Raw genomic sequence first — 20,921 nt, forward strand, 5'->3', positions numbered from 1 at the left:
CTATCAACCTATCAGTGTCAAGGGTTGTGGCATTGCTTTAGGCTTTAGGGAGCTCCCAAAATGCCTATCAAGCTGCTTTCTTTTTTTTGCAGTGACTTCTTCATTTTCTTTTTCATTAATTTTTGGATTTCAGCCTTGTTATCATTCACCTTTCCACTACTTAAAGTGGTGGATAGCTTCAATATGATCATCATTGGGTTCTCATTTGTTTAGTTCAACCTTCATCAATTGTATAAGACATTGAGGGAAAGGCAAATCCTCAATTGTAATATTGTTGAAATGTCTCACATCGGCCGTATCAATGGCAAAAGAAGAGTTTAAATACCCTAATTCCACTCCAACTAATACCGAGGCCTTTTGTGATAAAACTCCACACCTGAGGGATTGTGCAGGTGGTAGTTAGCAAGTTGGGAATAGTATCGGTGTTGTTGAAAGTGGGCCCTTGGCCCGTCTCTCTGATACTTATACAAATATATTTGTGTTCAACACTACCATTGGTGTTGTTAAAAGTGGGCCTTTGGCCCGTCTCCTTGATAATTCTACAAATATATGTGTGTTCAACACTACCATCACAGTGCAATGAGTATTTAATATTATATTCTCGATTATTGGTCACTTGAATCCATTCTTTCACTGGAAGTGAATTGTTGCTCATGATTTTCTTATTTACCTTGCCATCTTCTTCTTGTTCCAATGGGTCACCCTCCTTTGTATCAATCTTAAATCCGCTCTCTACAGTTATAATCACATTGACTTGTTCTTAGCGCTCCCTTTGTGTCCTTGGAATAGGTTCCGTTTGACTGGGAAATTGACTATGTGCTCTCTCCAATGGACTTAGAGTAGTAGCGATTTGCCGTAATTGAACCTCAAAATTGGATTGATTCGTTTCCAACACCAAATGGCTTTGTCTAAAGAGAATCCAACCAGCTTGGACAAAATTATCCAAGAAGTGCTTGTCCAAATCGCTTTGTCTAAGAGAACCTCATAATTGGATTGGTTCTTTATGAGAATCCAACCAGCTGCTCACTTTATCCCTTAAAGAGAGTGGAATAAATGAAGTCAAATTTGTTCTTCACTAACATTGGTGAAAGTGAATGTGGAATATAGTTTGATGAATGCCTTGATATGATGGTATGGATTTTCCTTATCCTTCCCATATAAGATAGGCAACAATTGAAAGATTTGTGGGCAAATCTCAAATCATTGCGCAATTGGAGCCAAAACAACGCATGACTGTACGTTGTACTCCGTTGGTTTTATATAATCACGTATGAGCCTTGGTTATAGTAGTGGCATGGCAGTGGTGGAGGATTATCTCCACCATTATTGAACCCATGGTTTTTCTTGAAACACTTGCTACCTCCGTTGTTCTCATAAAGTACGCTCAAGTTCTTGGTCAATAGGAATAAACTCAAGCTTGAGCGAACATCTTCCCTGCACGCAGCTAGAGAATTTGTGTGTTAATGTGCTGCAAACAAGGCAGTGATATATTAAAGGGAAATAACCAGAAATAAGATATTTTCTTAATCTTGGGACAAAAATAGGACAAACCGGTTATGCACAACCATGCACAAAACCGAAATTACTAAAAGGGATAGTTTAGTTGCGGTCCCTGGTCACTAATTGTTATAGACTCAAACCTTATGCATTTTAGGTTTTAGATTGAAGTCCATCTCCACATAAATAACATAATAATAAAAGAGATGTAATAACTCAAACCATTATTATTCTTTCATTTACACCACCAATTTAATTATTGAAATTTGCTTATGGGTTTCAACAAAAAATAAATAAAAAAAATTGCTTATGGGTGCATTCTAGATATTTGTTTTTAATAATATGAGTACATTTATATAATAAAATTTGGGTACATTTTACATATAAAAAATTGGTACATTTATATAAAAATGTATATACATTTCACATACAAAAAATCGGTACATTTTATACCAAAAAAAGGGACACATTTTATATAAATTAAATGGGTACATTTTATATAAAAAAATAAAATGGGTACATTTTAGATTTAAAAAATAAATAAATAGATTGTACATTAAAAAATGGGTACATTTTACATAATAGGAATGGTACTTACAAAACGAAAAAAATTGGTACATTTTGCATTTAACAAAGTGGTAATTTTTAAATAAAAATGGATATATTAGAAAAAAATTATGGGTACAAATAAAAGGTTAAACAATTATGAGTACAAATAAAAGTTTAAAATATGGGCACAAAAAGAAATTAATAAATGGGTACAAATAAAAACTGAAAAGAAAATTGGTATAATTTAAAAAAAGGGTTGCAAATTAAAAATGGGTACAAACTAAAAATATAAATATATGATACAAAGTTTAGCCATAGCTATTAATATACCAAATGTAACGTTTCTAACACTAAATGAATATATTTAGAAATACAATTTAGTTGAAAAGAAAAAAAATTTAATTATCTTGACATAATATAGTTGAAATAATTAATGACCTTATTAAAATTTAAGGACCTTGATTAAAAATTGAAAATGAATAAGGTCTTAATCAATGGAGTAGAAAAAATAGGGATGGGATCCTAATTTCTCCTTACTAAAATACCCACATATAAATACTAAAAATCATTAGGCCATTGCATCACTTTTCTCATTTGGAAGAGAAGGATGTGGAAAGAGCTCTATGAGCTCTAGGTTGAGCTCAGATCTCTAAGCTTTGATTTCGAAGAGATGAAAGTCCAGAGAGAGGTGAGAAGAGATGAGATGGGTTTTGGGTTGACCTCATACCTCGATTTCGAACAAGGGGATGAGAAAGAGAGGTGAGAAGAATGAGCTAGATTTTGTACCATATTTTTTGTTTTGGCTAGAAAATTCCATTTTTTCCGACGACTGAAGCTTCAGCAGGCATAGCTTGTCTCTATCGCTCATTCTTCTGGCCCTTAGGTAAGAGATGAAGCGGGTCCTTCTCGCGCACCTCCCCCTCGCCACCCATGTTGTCCCTGATGCTTTGATTACTCCCTGTTATTGGATGAAAGTGAGATTCTAAAAGGATACTTACAGCATGCCAAACACCAGATGGATCATCATACAGGGGAATTGATGGCTGCCAATCGTTACGTTTTCGCTGCCCACTCAGATGGCATACATGATGGTTCTAAACATGGCACTTGCTATTTCCACTCCAAGGCTAAGGCGACATTTTCTTCTATAAATTGGGATAATATCCCCATCTCGTTAGATTAGATTTAATCTTGCTTGTAATAAGTTGGGCCCTTAGGTCCAACCGCTATTAGGATATCTAGTAGTGATGATACCTTTGTTTTCACATTCTACTAGGATGACTAGATGACTAGTATGTTTAGTGCTTATTTCATTCTCGACTTTTATTGCGTTATGTATCGAACGTTTAAGAGGTTCTTCTCTTGTTAATAAAAGATATTTCCCTGTACGGTTGGGAAAAAGAATACGTCCCAAGCACTACTTGAGCCTTTATTTTTGCACACATAATGCCCTTTTTTCTTCCACAAACACATGACATATATGTGGAGGAAAATTGTTCTTTGCAAAAATTATCAATTCACCCCATTGTTATCGTTCTTAAACCATTTGACCATGAATTCTTATCTTGAATAGGTATTTACCCATTCGACCTTGAATTTTCGATCTTGATTAGGCCTTTGCCTGATCGGTCCTGGGCTTTCGATCTTGATTGGGTCTTTACCTATTCAATCTTGGATTTTTGATCTTGATTGGATCTTTGCCCATTCGATCTTGGGTTTTCTTATCTCGCTCGATCTTAGATTTTCTCTTGATTTGGTCTTCGCCCATTCGATCTTGGATTTTCGATCTTGATTCGGTCTTTGATTATTTTTATCTTCAGTCCTTGGCCTCAAATTTTGGCCTAGGGTATTTGACCGTTGATCTTAGGTTTATGTTCTCAGCTAGTTCTTAGGACTTTAGTCGAAGATACGAACAAAATGCGAACTTTATTTATCATACAATAAGAAGATGTCAAAAGACATCTAAGGATACACCCTTTGACATGCAATGAAGACAAAAAGGGATTCACCCTTCAACATTGTTGGAAATAGAAATTTAACTATGGAAGATATAAATATGCAAAGCTAAATGTAGCACTTTCTCAAATGAATTGTGTTCCAAGGGCATGGCACATATCAACTAGTTTCAACATGCCTGAGTTTGTAAGCTCCCTTTTCCAAAGGCTTCGGTCACCTCGTATGGTCTTTCCCATATGCATCAAAGCTTTCTTGCATTCAAATCTTTTGTGTTTTCCATGACCTTTCTCAATACCCATTCACCTACCTTGAACCTTCTTGATTTGACCCGTTTATTAAAGTAAGTGGCAACTTGGTTCTGGTAGTTCGCAAGTCATAGTACGGCTATCTCTCTATGTTCCTCGACTAAATCGAGGCTATGGCCTAGCTGCTGATCAGTCTTTCCATTTTCCACAACTAATGTTCTAATCATAGGTAGAATCACCAGACTAACTTCCGTGGGGATAACCGCTTCAGTGCCATAAGCGAGGAAGAATGGGCTTTCACCTATTGGCTTCCATTTCATGGTGTGATAGCCCACAATACATTGGGTAGCTTCTCATGCCATTTTCCTTTGTACTGTTCCAATTTTTTCTTTAAGCAAGCGAAAATCATTCGATTTGTCTTCTCAGCTAACCATTGCCCTGCAGTAACCTCTGGAAGAGAACTATAATATGACCCCCTTCTTTGTGCAATAACTCCTAAATTTTGATTATTGAACTTTGTCTCATTGTCCATCACAATTGCCTTTGGTATGCCGAACCAGCATATAATGTCTTGCTATTCGAATCTTACTACGTCATCTTGTGTAAGAGAAATGTACACTTCTACTTATACCCATTTAATGAATAGTTTATGGCGAGAAGGACGAACCTGTTATTCCCAAGTGCCCTCGGCAACGGGCTTACGATGTCCATGGCTCACTTTGCTTGTGGCAAAGGTCCTACCTAGGTGTACTTTTGGCATTTATCACATTTTCTTACATACTGCTCTGCATCCTAAGCCATGTATGGCCAGAAGTAGCCTTAAGTTAATGCTCTATGTGCTAAGCTTCTTCCTCCAAAGTGGTTCCCACACATTCATTCATGTAATTTTCTTATAACCCATTCAGATTGCCTTGGATTTAAGCACCTGAGGTAAGGTCCCAAAAATTACCGTTTATAGAATGTGTCATTAATGATTGCATATATTACTGAATCTTCTAGCTGGATTCCTTTCTTTATATAGTTTATGATCGGCGACACCCAACAGTCCTCATCTTCAACTTGAGCTTGCTTTAGCAACGGTTTGCCAAGTCTTGACTTTTGCTCATCTATCTACATCACATCTGGTTCCACAGTTCCAATACTCAGAGAGTATAAACACTCCACTTTAGTTACCCTTAGGTTTTCTTGCGTTACAGACAGAGTGCATGCTAGGTGGTCCGCCCTTTCGTTCATCTCCCTAGGTATCTGCTTCAGTTCGAAATACTTGAATCCATTTGCCAGCCTTTTTACCAACTATTGATATGTCTCCATCTTAGCATCTTTAGTTGCGTACTCTTGTGTTGTTTGGCCGATAATGAGTTGCGAATCACTGTGCATGATGATGCGGCTTATCTTTAATTGTTTCGCGAGTTCAAGGCCCAATATCATGGCCTCATGTTCTGCCACATTGTTAAATGCCAGAAAATCCAACCGAATTGAACACTCCAGGTCTATCCCTTCATGAGAAATTAAAATGATCCATGCCCCCACTCCTACTTGATTGGATAAGCCATCCACATATAGCTCCCACTTAGTTTCTCTAGGTTAACTTTTGTAATTTCCTCGCACTCACCCTGTAAACTTTCACAAGGATAGCACTCTACAAGGTACCTAACCTTTGGCTACAGTCTGAGGTCGGTATTTTATGCCAAAAGAACTAAGTTCGATGACCCATTTAGTAATTCTTCCTAATAAGTATGGTTTGGATAAAATAGCCATGATCGGTCGATTACTAAGGCCAACACCAATTTCTCAATGGTTGAATACCTCTTTGCTACATTAATTAAACTTATGCTCACATAAAATATGGGTCGTTGAGCCGGACCTTCTGCTCCTTCATTTATGGCTAGGTATAAGCACAACGGCTCCTCTTTCTTTGGAATAGTCAACACCAACGGGCTTGTGAGATACTTCTTCAACTGTTCGAAAGCCTCCCTTTGCTTATGCCCCTACACATCTCCTTTCATGTTTAGAATGGCTTAAAAGAAAGGTTTGCATTGGTTTGATGATCATGAGATGAAACGGCTAAGGGCCACGATTTGCCTAGTTAACACTTGAATGTCTTTAGACATTACTGGATCTGACATGTTTCACAAGGCTTCAACTTTCCCTAGATTTGGTTCAATTCCTCGATTGTTCACTATGTGCCTTAAGAACAGCCTAAAAGATACATCGAATGCACACTTTGCCAGGTTATGCAGCATGCGATATCTTCTCACTACATTGAATGTGTTGTGTAAATGATCCATATGTTGGTACTTTTGCTGCTTTTGACGACCATATCATCGATCTAGACCTCCATTGTATTTCCAATATGATTTTTAAACATCTTGTTCACTAGCGTCTGATAAGTTGAGCCAGTGTTCTTGAGTCTGAAAGACATTACCGTGTAGCAATATAATCCATGCTCAGTGATAAAAGTAGTTTTTTCTTTATCTATAACTACCATATGAATTTGGTTATAACTGGAATAAGCATCTAAGAAAGACAAGAGTGCATACTCAGTCATAGCATCCACTGTCTGGTCAATTTTTGGAATTGGAAAACAGCCTTTCAAGCATGTCCTATTTAGATTAGTGTAGTCTACACACACACGCCATTTTCCCTTATCTTTCTTTCCCACTACCATGACGTTCGAAACCCAAGTTAGGCACCAAACATCACGAATGAATCCAACTTCAAGGAGTTTATCAACTCCTACGCTGATAATTTGATTTTGCTTTAACGTTAATCTCCTCTACTTTTGTTGGTGTGCAGGATAACTCAAATCAACATTAAGCCAATGACATGCCACCTCTGGGTCAATCCTTGTCATATTCATTTCTCAAGATCGGTTGGATCCAAAATCTCTGCCTTCAGTGGTTCTATAGTCAGAGGTTCTTGATCGTCACTTTCTTATTCCTGTAGTGGTGAGCCCTCTACTAATTGCTATAGATTTATTCTTATGCGAACTTGTGATTTGATCTGCTTTCATTGCTGCCTTGATGCCCATTGCCATGTTGTAGCACTTTCGAGCCTCCAACTGATCCCCTTTGATGTCTATTGTCGTTTGCCCGTCGGTTGATAAACACCTCATCACTTGACATCTAGTTGATGTTTCCTTATCCATTTGATGGATCCAATCCCTTCCCATAATAGCGTTATACACACTCGGTGCATCGATAACGATGAAAATGATGAAAATAGTCCTACCTGCTGTAGTGACGGGAAGAATCACATCTCTAATGGGTCGGGCTTTAGTTCATTCAAACTAATAGATGGGGGTTGGATTTAGCTTATCTCTTTCTTGTCAAATTTCATCCTCCTAATGGTGTTCCAGAATGAACTATACTACTCCTCCCGTCAATCATTACCATTTTCACTATTTAATTGGCAACGTGTAGGGTCACAACCAATATGTCATTGTGAGGGAATCGAATCCTTTCAAGGTCTTTTTAGCTAAAGGAGATAACCCCGGATTCTCTAGTGCTGTAGACATTTTAGGGGTTGATGTTATGTTGTGCACTCGCCTAGACTTCTCGGCTTTTTACCTTTACTACCAAGAGCGTACCATACGTCCTTTTGGGGATTAGGGTCCGCCATGTATAGCATTCATATTCAATAGCCCCTCATCTACTCTAATGTTTCCTATTATTACTTTAAGTCATTCGTTGTTTTTACGTTCATCTCTCAATTTTAAGCGATACTGTGACAATATCCTCTTCTTCAGCATGGCTTCCACTTGGTTCCTCAGGCTTCGACAATCGCTAGTGGTATGGCCAAAGTCGTTGTGAAGAGCACACATCTTGTTCATGTCTTACTTCTCTAGTAGCACTCGATTGTAGTGCACAAAGATTCCCTTCCCTTATTCTTATAGAAGATTTTGGCCAAACCCATAATGAGCTTGGTGTATGGGCAATTAGGTATGGGTCTATCAACAAAACCATCTTTCAAATCACATGAAAATCTTCCTTCTTACCTCAGTTGTGTCGTGGGTTTCAAGATAGGCATAGTAGTACTCACCTGGGGTGTAGCAATAATGATGGTGGCCCACTTTGACTGGATAAGTTCTTCTTCCTCTAATCTAATGTTTCCATCGGCTCGAGCCATCACCTTCCTCATTCTAGGGGTAGAGTTTCGATTAATGACCTATGCATCTTCTTTCCGGGTAACACCCCATCTCAAAATGCCAAAGGCGCAGTGTGAGAATCACATTTTTCTAGGGTGGACATTTCTTCCATGAACCTTGTCATGTAGCTTTTAAGGCTTTTGCCAACATTTTGTTTGGTGTTGAACAAGATCGTAACATCTTTTCTTGGCTTCCAATTGTAGGCGTATTAAGATATAAATGCTTCACAAAGCTACATGAAACTACATATAGACTTCGGTTTCAGTTGTCTGAACCAAATTGAAGATGATCCCTAAATGCTTGATGGGAATAACTTGCATAGGAGGGCCTCATCGTTTCTTCAAGCATATCTACTGTTATAAGTGGTAAGTGTTCTCAACTAGGTCGATCATACCTTCAAACAGCTTGAACTTCGGTTGGGTGAACTTAGCAGGTATCTTAGCTTTCAGAATGTCCTTTGTGAATGGCGATGACCATTTCCAAGGCAATTTCTGTCGAGGTTTATGGCTTATATCCTTTCATTATTTTTCAATTTACTCTTGCAGATCAACATGTTTACCTTCTTAGTTCATTTTTCCTTATGATCAACGTCGCTCCGATTTTTTGGTGCCTCAACACGATTGCTGGATGGCGAGCTACTCGAGCTACCATCCTTATCTTCTTCTTCTGCATGTTGTCTCTTGGTCCCGATCATGTCCTCATTTACATTTTTCGCTTTAGCCTTCTTCAAAGGTTCTTCTACTTTCTATTTTGTTTCACGCAATTCCTCCATTAGCTTTCTAAATTGTTCCATGGCGAGACCGGGTTCATAATTTTGGGATTGAGACCTTGAGTGTCTTGATCGAGTGCCTGCGTCTCCAGAATGATTTAGAACTTCTTGTGTGGATCTAGTAATGTTTGTAACTTGATTTTGTGAGAGATTACCCATAGACGGCGCCAACTGTTTGTGCGAAATTTCCTACATGAAGAAATACCTCCACAGGTTCGTTGATCGTAATCCACATGTTCGCCGAGTCCCTCGTCAGAGGCATCCTCGAACAGGCTTTCTCTAAAACTTCGTTTAGGTGGGGGTACCTGCAAAAGGTACTCCAACGCTCAAGTCAGTCAATTAAATTCATGTTCTTTAACCAAGGGTTTTGATTGCGTACCTTGTTCTTTGACTTGTTTCCCTATTTTTAAGATTCTGACACTTAGAGAACAAGTACAATGATATGTCTTTCGCTCCTTCTTCCTTAGTGGTTCCTCGTGCAATGTCAGACACGTTTTCCTTGCTATATGCGAATGAAGAGTCATGGCACACACATGGTTATCATGTTTTTGGTGGACTTTTCTCGTTAGTTTACCCATCATAGGCTTATCTTATGCAACATCATCTCTTTGGATGATTGATATTGGCCTAGGAGTCAAAACCGAATTTTATCCTCTCACAGTTTAAGAAACTAGAAGACATACTTGCTGTGAAATTCATTCACTATTTAGATTTTCTATTTCGTATCTCTTTGTTGCCACGACGCATTTTTATTTTCAGTGTATCATTTATCGAAATATGCTAAATGACGAAAATGCCTATGTTGGGCTAGATAGAGTTTTACATGGACGTATTTGATCCTTCCATATTTTGCCACATTTCTTGGCATATTTGGTTAGTACATGTCGATATGAATACATAGGCGCAAGCGGAATGTAATTCGAAGCTAGAACGAAGATTCTCAAGTCTTGGAACATCAATGACATTTTGGTAATTTACCATTTATTTGGCACATGTGGTTATCCTTTTTTGATCTTAAATTGTGAGCCACGTATGGCCTACTCCCAAAAAACAACTTGAACACTCTTTCTCATTTTCTCTCGGTCACTCTCATATATCTTCTCTCAAACTCTCTCAAAATCTGTTGAACTCTCTCCCTTTCTACCGTGGAAAAACACACCACACCACCTTCATTTCTAAACGTTTTATCAATGAACAAACATCACATCGTGCTAATCTTGTCCCCACAAACCCAGTTATGGGGTTTGTTTCGTGAACAACCTAACTAAGGAACCGTGAGCTTCAAAATGGGCCAAGAGTTTCCCATCTATTTCAGATAGTTTCCAGCCAATTTTTGGACTTCAAATAGGTATAAATGTGTTCTATCCTTCTCTAGCTTCATTTTGGTATATGAATCGTCAAATTTAGTTGAAAAATGATACAATTATAAGCATTTGAAAATTCTCAGAAATTCCAGCGAAAATTGCCAGATTCCGACTGCTGCTGTCCACACAACCGATGACGGAGGAAGGTTGAAGGAAGGGGAATATTTTGTTAGGACCCTCAGGTATAAACTCTGAGATTCCCATCAAGACTATCCCACGCTTAGCAGAACAAGTGATGGCATAAGGCGGCTCGTGGTCGGCCAATAGTGGCTTACGGTGACGTGTGGCAATAGCCCGACATCGCATCCTTTGTCTTTGTCGAATTTCGCTAAATAGTCCGGAACCTGATCTGTGTAAGATTTTGTTAAGTGGTCTGTAATCGCATCCTTTGTCTTTGTTGGTCCGTTTGTTCCTTGAAGTCGGTCTAGAATGTGGAAGCTTAAGAGTAGTATGCTTTAGTCGAACTGCATCCCTCTAGCCCTAGTTCTCTGTGCTTTTATGAACTATAGATTAAGAACCTTTGTGGTTTGAGTTAGAAAGGCTGATGGATGTATGTGTTATTCTTTCGGGATTGTCAGCGGATTGTTTATGGTTTTATAAAATATGATTTTATGATTGATGTTTGTAAACTGTGATCTATGGACTTGTTTTATGGTTCTCATATACATCGGATTATTGTCAATCATACGAGTTTCGCAGCTTATCCTTGTTGTTACTTTGCCCGGTGCACCATTCCCATAGTGTAGGGGGTGATTGTACATGAGACAGGTCTGAGTAGATGCGAGGAGATTTTGGGGTAGCAATTAGAGGTTAGAGAGCTTGGAATACTTAGGTTACCCCTATATCTTTCCTCGTACTTTTTTTGGATTTTCTTTTTTGAGAGGTTGCGAGCATATTACCCTAGTGATTGCATTTGTTGTACAATTGTTGTATATTATGATAAAGACCCCACCACTTTACTTTTATTATGAATTTCTATCTCAGTTTGTATTTGGGTAGCTTGTATGTATTCCTCACACCCCCTACAATCGAGCGTCATGTGTCGATCCTAGACATATGTCGGGATCAGGGTATGACAACTTTTAGTGGTATCAAAGCTTAGGTATTGAATTCTTATACCTTTTTATTAGAATAAGGAAGCCTTTGGTAGGTCATAGGTAGCTAGACCTGGCATGAGTTGACTCGAGTTTTATTTATTTGCTTACATTGAATTTTTTCATTCTTCAAACATATGAAGACGACTTTACACGGTGCAACCCAGCCGATTGGGGATGATGTTCCTAACGATGACAAAGCTTCTGGTACTGATTAGGAGGCTAGGCATGATTATGATAAACCCGATGGGGCTTTCCGGGCCATTGAGGATTTGTCATAGCTTATGCAGGCCCATGTTTGTGCAACTTCTCCTAAAGGGAAGTCTTTGTATGGAGAGTTCCACATTCATAAGCCACCTTCATTTTATGGTACTACTGATTTACGGGCAGCTGAGTCTTCAATCAACTAGATTGCTAGAATTTTCACTGTTTTGTGTTGTTTATCTGAGGAGTAGGTGGACCTTGCTGTGTATATATTGACAAGTAAAGCATATTAGTAGTGGTAGATTACTCGTTCTTTACTAGCAGCTGTGAGATCCATTACTTGGGAGCGTTTTCATACTACATTTTACAAGCAAGATTTCCCATAATCATTTCGAAATGAGCTCAAGGCGGAGTACGCTACTATCGAGTAGGGCACTAATACAGTTGTGAAGTATATGGCCCGCTTCACTAGACTATAACACTTCTTTTAGCTTCTCTCTAAGGAGAAGAGGATGAAGAAGCTAACCAAAGGATTCAAGCCAAGTATTTGAAATTAGTTATCGGTTTAGTGATTGACTTCATATGCCAATCGTGTACGCACAACAGACCTTAATGAGGAGCGTAATGCACGAGCAAGCGGGGATCAAAGGAAGAAAACCTGGTCAGAAGATCGGTCATCTAATACACATTCGAGCAAAGCTCGACGACGGCTTTAGTTTTCATATACTAGATCTCATGGCTTTTCCCACGAATGACAACATGATGATATACGAGAAAACTCTCCAGTTACTTCTGGGAGAGGCTTTTAGCTTTCTACTGGGAAATCAGCATATTCGCTTTCATAGAGATGCTCAGAATGCCTTTAGGTGTACATCCTATAGTTAGGGGTATTTACTAGACCATGAATTTTGAAGGGCCAAAGTAGAGCGGATCGGAATATGTGCACCTTAGACGTCGAGTCATAAATTCAACGACTCCAATCAAATTAAGCTGCTCAAAACGGACCAACGATGCCACCACATTCTGTTGTACTCTAGAAAAGTAAGCAAAGTCAGTTGACTTCATTGAGTTAACTATTTTTGTTCTGCAAGACACGATAACCTAATCTGACTGGGGATCAGACCGGTTTCCTATATTCTTAGAGATTCCTGCAATCTAGATATTGGCATGGCCATAAGTAACCACTCCTATATCAAATCCTAGATATCCTCATGGATTGTCCCAGTTCAATACGGATTTCATATCCTAAAAGCTCTCTCTCCCGACTATTATAAATATTGTCATCTAGGGCATAACTCTGGTAACGCATATAAAGCACTTCATTTGCATAATGCATAATCTTTGCTTATTCTCTTGCCCCCTACTTTAGTTTTAATATTGCTTACTAACTTGACTACGAAAAGCCTTTGGCCGATATCCTGCTGGTACTCAAAGTCTGACTACGATTGTTTGCTTTCTTACATGTGGTCGGACTTGCATAACTCCTTCGTCCTCAACAGTGCGTGAATTTGGTTCCAACATTATCCATGTGTTAGGTGATGTTAGAGTTGTTATTTTAATTGCCTTTTCATTCACAATTTTACCCCTCTATGGTTGAAGATGAGTTTATATCTCCTTATTTCCCTCCTTCTCCTCTTTTCTCTTCAATACTTGTCTCGCTTTTTCTCTCCTCCTTCTGACCTCTCTCTCTCATTCTCTTCTTCTTCATATTGTTACCTAGATTTATGAGTTTTTTTTTATGAGAATTATTTTAGCTTTTATTCTAGTATTATCTTAAAGTATTTGATTTTGAGGTTTGATAATTTGGATGCATGAATTTTGAAACTGATCTTGTAGAATTGCTAGAATTTTTAAACTAATCTTGCAGAAGTGCATGTATTGTGAAACTATTCTGGCAAATGTGCAAAAACATTATAAAATTGATCTTGCAAAAATTAATTTTGACAAATCTAAAGTCAATTGACGTTTTTATGAGTGGTGTAGTTTTGGACAAGTCTATTAAGGGCACGATTGAAATTTTAAAATTTGATTTGATTATTTTTTAGCTAGATTTGTTGTGGTTTCGACTTTTGTCTCTCTTCGAAATGCTTCAAAACTAGTGGAGTTCTTGAAATGTATTTTTTGTTTTTGTATCCATAGGTTAAGCTCCCATTAAATTGATACATGTTTACTAACCCGTACGGAATCGAAAAAAGTGTAAATTTCCCCTAAAATCCATAATCATATACTAAATATTAACATACTTGATAACCTTCTTAACTGCTTGTAAGTGAGACTATTTGGGGCAGCTTTGAAACCGTGCACATACCCCAACAGAAAATGTGATGTCTGGTCGACTAGAAGTTAGGTAGAGTAAGCTGCCAATCATACTTATCTATAGAGTCTGATCAACATCCTTGCCACTAGAGTCTTTGTGAATTTTGTTACATGTGCTCATGGGAGATTTAGCAACTTTTGAACCTTCGAGGCCAAACTTCTTCACCAAGTTCTTGGCATACTTTGTTTGAGAAATGAAGATGCCATCCTTTTCTTGTTTCACTTGAAGTCCAAGGAAGTAATCTAATTCACCAACCAAGCTCATCTCAAATTCACTTGTCATCATATCAATAAATTGTTTCACAAGAGAATCAGAAGTAAACCCAACAACTATGTCATCCCCATACACTGGAGCAATCACATCATAAGATTTAATCTTCTTAACAAACAAAGTTTTATCAACAGAGCCACGAATATAACCATGAGTAAGAAGATGGGAAGATAATCTATCATACTAAGCACGTGGGGCTTGTTTAAGACCGTAGAAAGCTTTCCTCAGTTTGTACTCCCTATCTAGCTTGTGAGGATCCTCAAAGCCCTTTGGCATTTATATTGTTAGTTCGTAGTTATTTTAGTATTTTAAGCTATTTTCGTGTGTTTGTAGGTCCAAAAGGTTAATGTGGTAAAGAAGTGCATTTTGGAGCCTTTTGGAGCATTTTTGGGCATGGAATGGATAACACATGCTTGGAGCCAAGTGAATGGACGAAATTGAAGACCAAAGGAGGCCAGGAATGAATAATGAGATGAAAGAAATGAAGAACAAAGAGTTCAGAATTGGAAGCCAAAGTTTCTAAAGTTGGAAGTTTCTATTCTTGGAGGTTTCCATTTGTGAAGGTTTCCATCTTTGGCTCTAAACTTTCGTAATCCTAATTCACCTATGTTCCAGCTGCAAGGAGGCTTCCTAAATATTTTAGGACACTAAATAAATGCTTCTAGAAGACCTAGATCTATCCCTAATCTTTGCCGCACCCACCTTCCTATTTTCCTACTTTACCTTCCTTGTTTCCCTTTCTTGTTTTCCTAGTTCCTGCAATTAAACACATTCCTGTTTTTGTCCAATGCCTTGTCGTGCAAGGGGATTGTTTTCTTCCCTATTTTGTGTCCCTAATCTCCTTTCCCTTTCTCCCTTAACCTATGCCACACCTTATATCCTTTCTTGCCTATTTTCTGACCCAAAACACATTCCTAAAATATGTCCTACAATTTCTGCCAAATTTCCCTTTCCTATTCTTTTTAATTCCTGCACCTTTCTTGCCTATTTTCCATTGATTTCTGATTTCAAATTTAATAAATTCGTAGCCCTTCATTTCCCTATAAATAAAACCCTTTTCAGACCATTCTAAACGACTCCACCCTTCACCATAACCAACCTATATCCATCCACCACCACAAATCACCACAAAAATCTTCACCCATCCCTTGTGCCGCAACAAAGAAGAAGGAAGGAGACCCTTGGATGTGCTTGACATTCAAGACGTTGGATTGTTGGAGCATTTCTAGGTGTTTTCATTCTTTGTGTTCAATGTCTAACTTTATGTATCTTTGTTTTGTGAACATGAGGAACTAAGCCCTTCTTGGCTAAGGGGCTATTCAAAACCATGATTATATTTGCATTATGAATTAATTACCTTAAGTTGTTATTTCATAAGTTGTGAATGCAATTTGCTTAACCGTTTGATTGATAACTTATTCTTGTATGTTTATTAAGAGTGCACACTTAGTTTTCATGCAAGGATTTGAAGCTAAAATATAAGGGAGTTTCACCTAATAGTTACAAACTTATATTTGCAAGTAGTGAAGGTCGCTTATAAACGATCATGTTAAGTGAATTCTTGGCAAAAGTTTCATGTTTTTCATAGTTACAATTGCCTTGTCAATGCTTATAGTTTTCATAAAACTTAATGATCTTTGATTGTACCTTTATTGTGCTTTTCACGTAGGGGACTTTTAGAGAATGCTTTGAATTGTTGTATGTGCTTTCCCATCCAATTCATTAACTTAAGGAGAACTTGAAGGTTAAAAAAGTGTTGTCACAGTTAACCTGGAGTATTGAGTTTCATGACTTATTGAGAGAAGCAATTGGAAATCAATTTGAATGCAAGTGTCATGTGTAGAGAAGAACCCTCTAGCTAGCCCATCATCCATCTAATTCAACAAATTTCGTGCAAATCTGTTTAGTTTTAATTCTTGCTTTGTTTTCCTTATTTTCGTCCAAAACCAAAATCCCCTTTACTATATTGAGTCATATTAGTTAGAACTTATTTTAGATTGTGTTTTTTAAGTGTTTTGAGTCAAGATATAATCAATTTTCGTCCAAAACTTGTGTTAGTAGCAGAAACTGCCTTAGTGTTGTTTTTAGGCAGTTTTGAGTCTTTTAAGTTTGTTTTGAGTCTTGTGAGTCTTATTAAGTGTTTTTATGTTTATTTGTGTGTTTCTAAGTCAGTTTAGAGTAGATTAGCAATCTCTCCTAATCCCTGGTCTAGAACGATCTCTACTTATCCATACTACAATTGTCAACAAGAGGGTTTAATTTGTGTGTTAAGTTAATTTTCGCATCAAAACCCTATTAAATATGTAATTGTAGTATTAAGCCAGTAGAGATCGTTCTAGACCAGGAATTAACTAGGGCTGCTAATCAACACAAATATGACTCAAAAACACAAAACTAGACTTAGAAACACAAAATTAGACTTAGAAACACAAAACTAAACACTTAAGACTCAAAACTGACTCAAATTATTCAAAACAGCACAATACTATCAAATAGATTCAAAACAGACTCTATAGAGTTATTTGGACGAATTTAAGACTATGAAGACTTAAAACACTAAATTGAATAGATTATAACACTTTTCTAACTAATCTAAGACACTTAATTAAATGGGGATTGATTTGGACGAAATTAATTAAATTGAACAGATTGCAAAACTAAATCAAACTAGATATGAAATTGGATGAATTGAATGGTGAAATAGGCTAGTTAGAGGGTCCTTCTCCACACATAAACATATGCAAAATAAATCAATTTCCAGTATTGTTTCCTTAAATCATGAATGACAATGCCCCAAATCAATTGTGAATGCACTAATTAACTCTCAGATGTCCCTAAATTCATTGAATTGAATGGACAACGCATTGCAACCAAATTATTCTTCTCAAGTTCCCTATATGAACAGCATGATAGAGATACATTCAAAGATCATTAAATTCCATGGAAATCATAAGTATTGACAAGGCTATCATAACTATGAACTACATGATACTCCAACCAAGAATCTATTTAACACGATTGTGACTAGCAACCTTCACTACTTTTAATTATAAGTTCCTAACGATTAGGTGAAAGTCTCTTATAATTTAGTATCAGATTCATGTATGCAAACTAAGTATGCATCCTTAATCAACACACAAGAATAAGTTATCAATCAAACAGATAAGTAAATCACATTCATGTTTTACGAAACAATAACTGAAGGTAATCAACCCACCCTCTACCATATTTTTCTACCCCATCCACCACACATACAAGAGCCTAAATTCAGAAAATCCCCATTGTGCCGCAGTTGTGCAAGGAAGGAGAAGAAGAAGCCACTTGGAGCCGTGCTTGCCATTCAAGACATTGGAGTGTTGGAGCGTTTCTAGGTGTATTCTATCTTTGTTTTCAATGTTTAATTTAAGATATATTTGTTTAATTGCGAACATGAGGAACTAATTTTTTTATAGTTGGAGGTGAATTCGAAGCCATGATTATATGCTTTATATGAATTGATTACATCCAGTTATTGTTTCTAAAGTCTTGAATGTGATTTGCTTATCTGAGTTATTAAAACTTGTTCATGTATGTTAATTGAGGATGCATACTTAATTTGTATGCATGAATTTGATGTTAGAGTATAAGGGAGTTTCACCTAATCGTTATGAATTTATATTCACAAGTAGTGGAGGTTACTAGTCACGATTGTGTTAAGTAAATCCTTGGCAGGAGTATCATGCTTTTCATAGTTACGAATGACTCATCAATGCTTATGATTTTCAAAGAACTTAATGACCTTTGATATGTTTTCTATCATGCTTTTCATAGTTAGGGAACTTGATAAGGATAATTTGGTTGTGATGCCTATCCCGTCTAATTCAATGAAATAAGGAAAATATAATGGTTAATTTGTGTTGTCATGGTTAACTTGGGATGTTGTCATTCATAGTCTAAGGGAACAATACTAGAAATTGGTTTATATGCATATGTTATGTGTGGAGAATGATCATCTGGCTAAGTTTTCACCATTCAATTCACCTAATTTACTTTGCTTTGCAATCTGTTTAGTTTAGTTAAATTTCGTCCAAATCAATCCCCATTTTAATTAAGTGTCTTAGATTAGTTAGAAAAGTGTTTAAACTGTCCAATTTAGTGTTTTGAGTCTTATTAGTCTTATTTTCGTCCAAATAACTCTCTAGAGTCTGTTTTGAGTCTAATCACTAGTATTGTGCTGTTTTGAGTCTTTTTAGTGTGTTTTGAGTTAGTTGAGTCATAATCTATTTTCTTTTAGTCTTTTGAGTCAAGATAAGTTTTATTTTCGTCCAAATCATTTGTTAGGTCTAGAATTGAGTCTTTTTTATTGTTTGTTGCTGTTTTGAGTCATTTAAGTCAGTTTTAAGTTTATAGAGTCTAGTTTAGTATTTTTTAATCTTATTTGTGTTAATTAGCAGCCCTTCTAATCTCCGGCCTAAAACGATTCCTACTTTCATATACTACAATCATAGGGTTTTAATTTGAGTGATAATTAAATTTCACATCAAATTTTGGGTTAAACCACGTTAATATTTTATATTTTTTTATAGAGATAATAAAACAAAAAGAAATAGTAATATAAAATGTTGACGTAACTTAACCGTAACAACACAAAACAAGAGAGGAGACCAGAAGTGGTGGGAGGGCAGAGAAACTGCCTCCTTCTCCAGCTGCATATCCAGAAAGCCCCAAATCCCAAATTGATGATTGCAGACGACGAATTCAACTCCTGAATCACATGAACATTGACCTCGAAGCCCAAGAATCACAAGCCAAAATACAAAAAATTGTTTGAAAATTTGAAATCTGCTGTGAAAATCGTCAAAGTAGCAAATCAAATGAGGATCAATGGGAGCATTTTTGTTGGGATTGGACAGAGCTAGAGATAAATCGTGTATACAATATGAAAAAAAAAATACAAAAACTGGCGAAGGAAAATAATTTATATCGAGCCATACAGTTTCGGGTTTCTGAAGCAATACCTTACGACTTTGAGTTTATCAGATGCAGCCTAAACACGTTGGGCTCTCTCTGAAACAAGTCACCTCAGGTCAAAGGCCTAGAGAGAATTTTTTTAAGGTGATTTGGGAAGCAGAAGAATCATAAAAAATATTAAATTAATATTTAAATTTAAGAATCAGAAATTTGGGAAGGAGAAGAATCAGCAATTTTTAAGGAGATTTGGGATGAACACGGTTGTTGTATGGAGAAAGGAGGAGGAGATGGAGATGGAGGCCGTACGCTCAGGGTCAGGGATAAGAGCGGATGGGGCCGATGGGCACCTTTTTACTTTGTTTTAGGGATAAGAAGAAGAATCAGAAGAAATTGGCAAAATTAGAGAATGGGGGTTTTAGGGATTGGGAGGGGGAGGACTGACATTGGATGGGTGGCGGTGATGGAGAAAGGAGGGGATGGAGGGTGGCGGTGATGAAGAAAGAAGGAGGGGATGGAGGCCCAATGCTCGGGTGGAAGAAGGAAAGGGGGGGGGGGGGGGGAGGGCCCAGTTTTACTTTGTTTTGATTTTATTTCGTATTTGAATATTTTTTTATAATTAAACATTTTTGTTATATAACATGTCATTAAAATATGTGAGTCATTTATTTACCACATCATCACTTAATTAAATTGACAGTTTGATTAATGAACGTATAAAATTGCAACAAAATATAAGTTTGTGTATAAAATTGAAATGTTTTAAAGATATTATATAAGGTTGCAATTACACATAAACTTGAGATGATAAAATGTAATTTATCCTTTTTTTTATCAAAAAGTCATCGTATTTTTTAACAAGAAAATTTTATATATTTACAATTCAAGCACAAACTTATGGGTGGAAAAGTGTTTCGTATAAAAGTATTTCACAAATGAGCTCTAACACTCTTTATTTAGCCATTTCACTTTCTATGACTGTAAAGAAATTGCAATTGAAGTGCAAATATCTTTTTGTCCGAAAATAGAATCTGTTCGAAATATTTATGTGCATGGTTGTGTGCAGGTGAAAGAAAAATAGGACATTGAAGTAAAAAGAAGACAATACCCAACAAACTTTGTATAGTTGATTCGAATGGAACATTTTTGTTTTTCCCCTCACTTGTTTTTCTATGCCGACATCCAAAGTCGACCAAAACCATTGCTCATGCGGACACCACCAACGTCACACATCAAAATGATTTGCTTTGCTTACCTATTTAGTGACTTATTAATTTATTTATTTGATATAAAAACGAACTAATTTGAGGGCGTGGCATATAGAGGTTGTTTAGTCAAAATGGTTATTGAGATTTGCATAAATTCTCTCTTTGGTTTTTGAGATTTGAAATTGATAGAATTAGTTCCTAAGTTTGTTCACAAGCAATCATTTTTGTCATTCTATAAAAAATCTCCATAAAATAAGAATTAAATGACAAATATACCCTCAATTTTGTCAAATCATTTTGGCATATTGTTTATCAAATTGAGGGTAGTTTTATTTTTTTTATTCTTATTTAACA

General features: G+C 36.8%; 2 long non-coding RNA genes across 2 annotated transcripts; one reads left to right on the forward strand and one right to left on the reverse strand.

The window, feature by feature from the left end:
- The first annotated feature begins 10,219 nt into the window (after positions 1–10,219).
- On the forward strand, positions 10,220–11,142 carry LOC108169895 (uncharacterized). The gene is made up of 2 exons (XR_001786209.3): positions 10,220–10,511; positions 10,611–11,142. It is a non-coding gene; the product is annotated as an uncharacterized lncRNA (long non-coding RNA).
- A 2,768-nt stretch (positions 11,143–13,910) lies between these two features.
- On the reverse strand, positions 13,911–19,890 carry LOC114822705 (uncharacterized). Its single transcript, XR_003770877.2, has 2 exons — positions 19,410–19,890; positions 13,911–14,384 (listed from the first exon to the last, which is right to left on the reverse strand). It is a non-coding gene; the product is annotated as an uncharacterized lncRNA (long non-coding RNA).
- Between the last annotated feature and the right edge of the window lie 1,031 nt (positions 19,891–20,921).

Source organism: Malus domestica, chromosome 17 (assembly GCF_042453785.1).
Source record: "Malus domestica chromosome 17, GDT2T_hap1".
Lineage (NCBI taxonomy): Eukaryota > Viridiplantae > Streptophyta > Magnoliopsida > Rosales > Rosaceae > Malus > Malus domestica.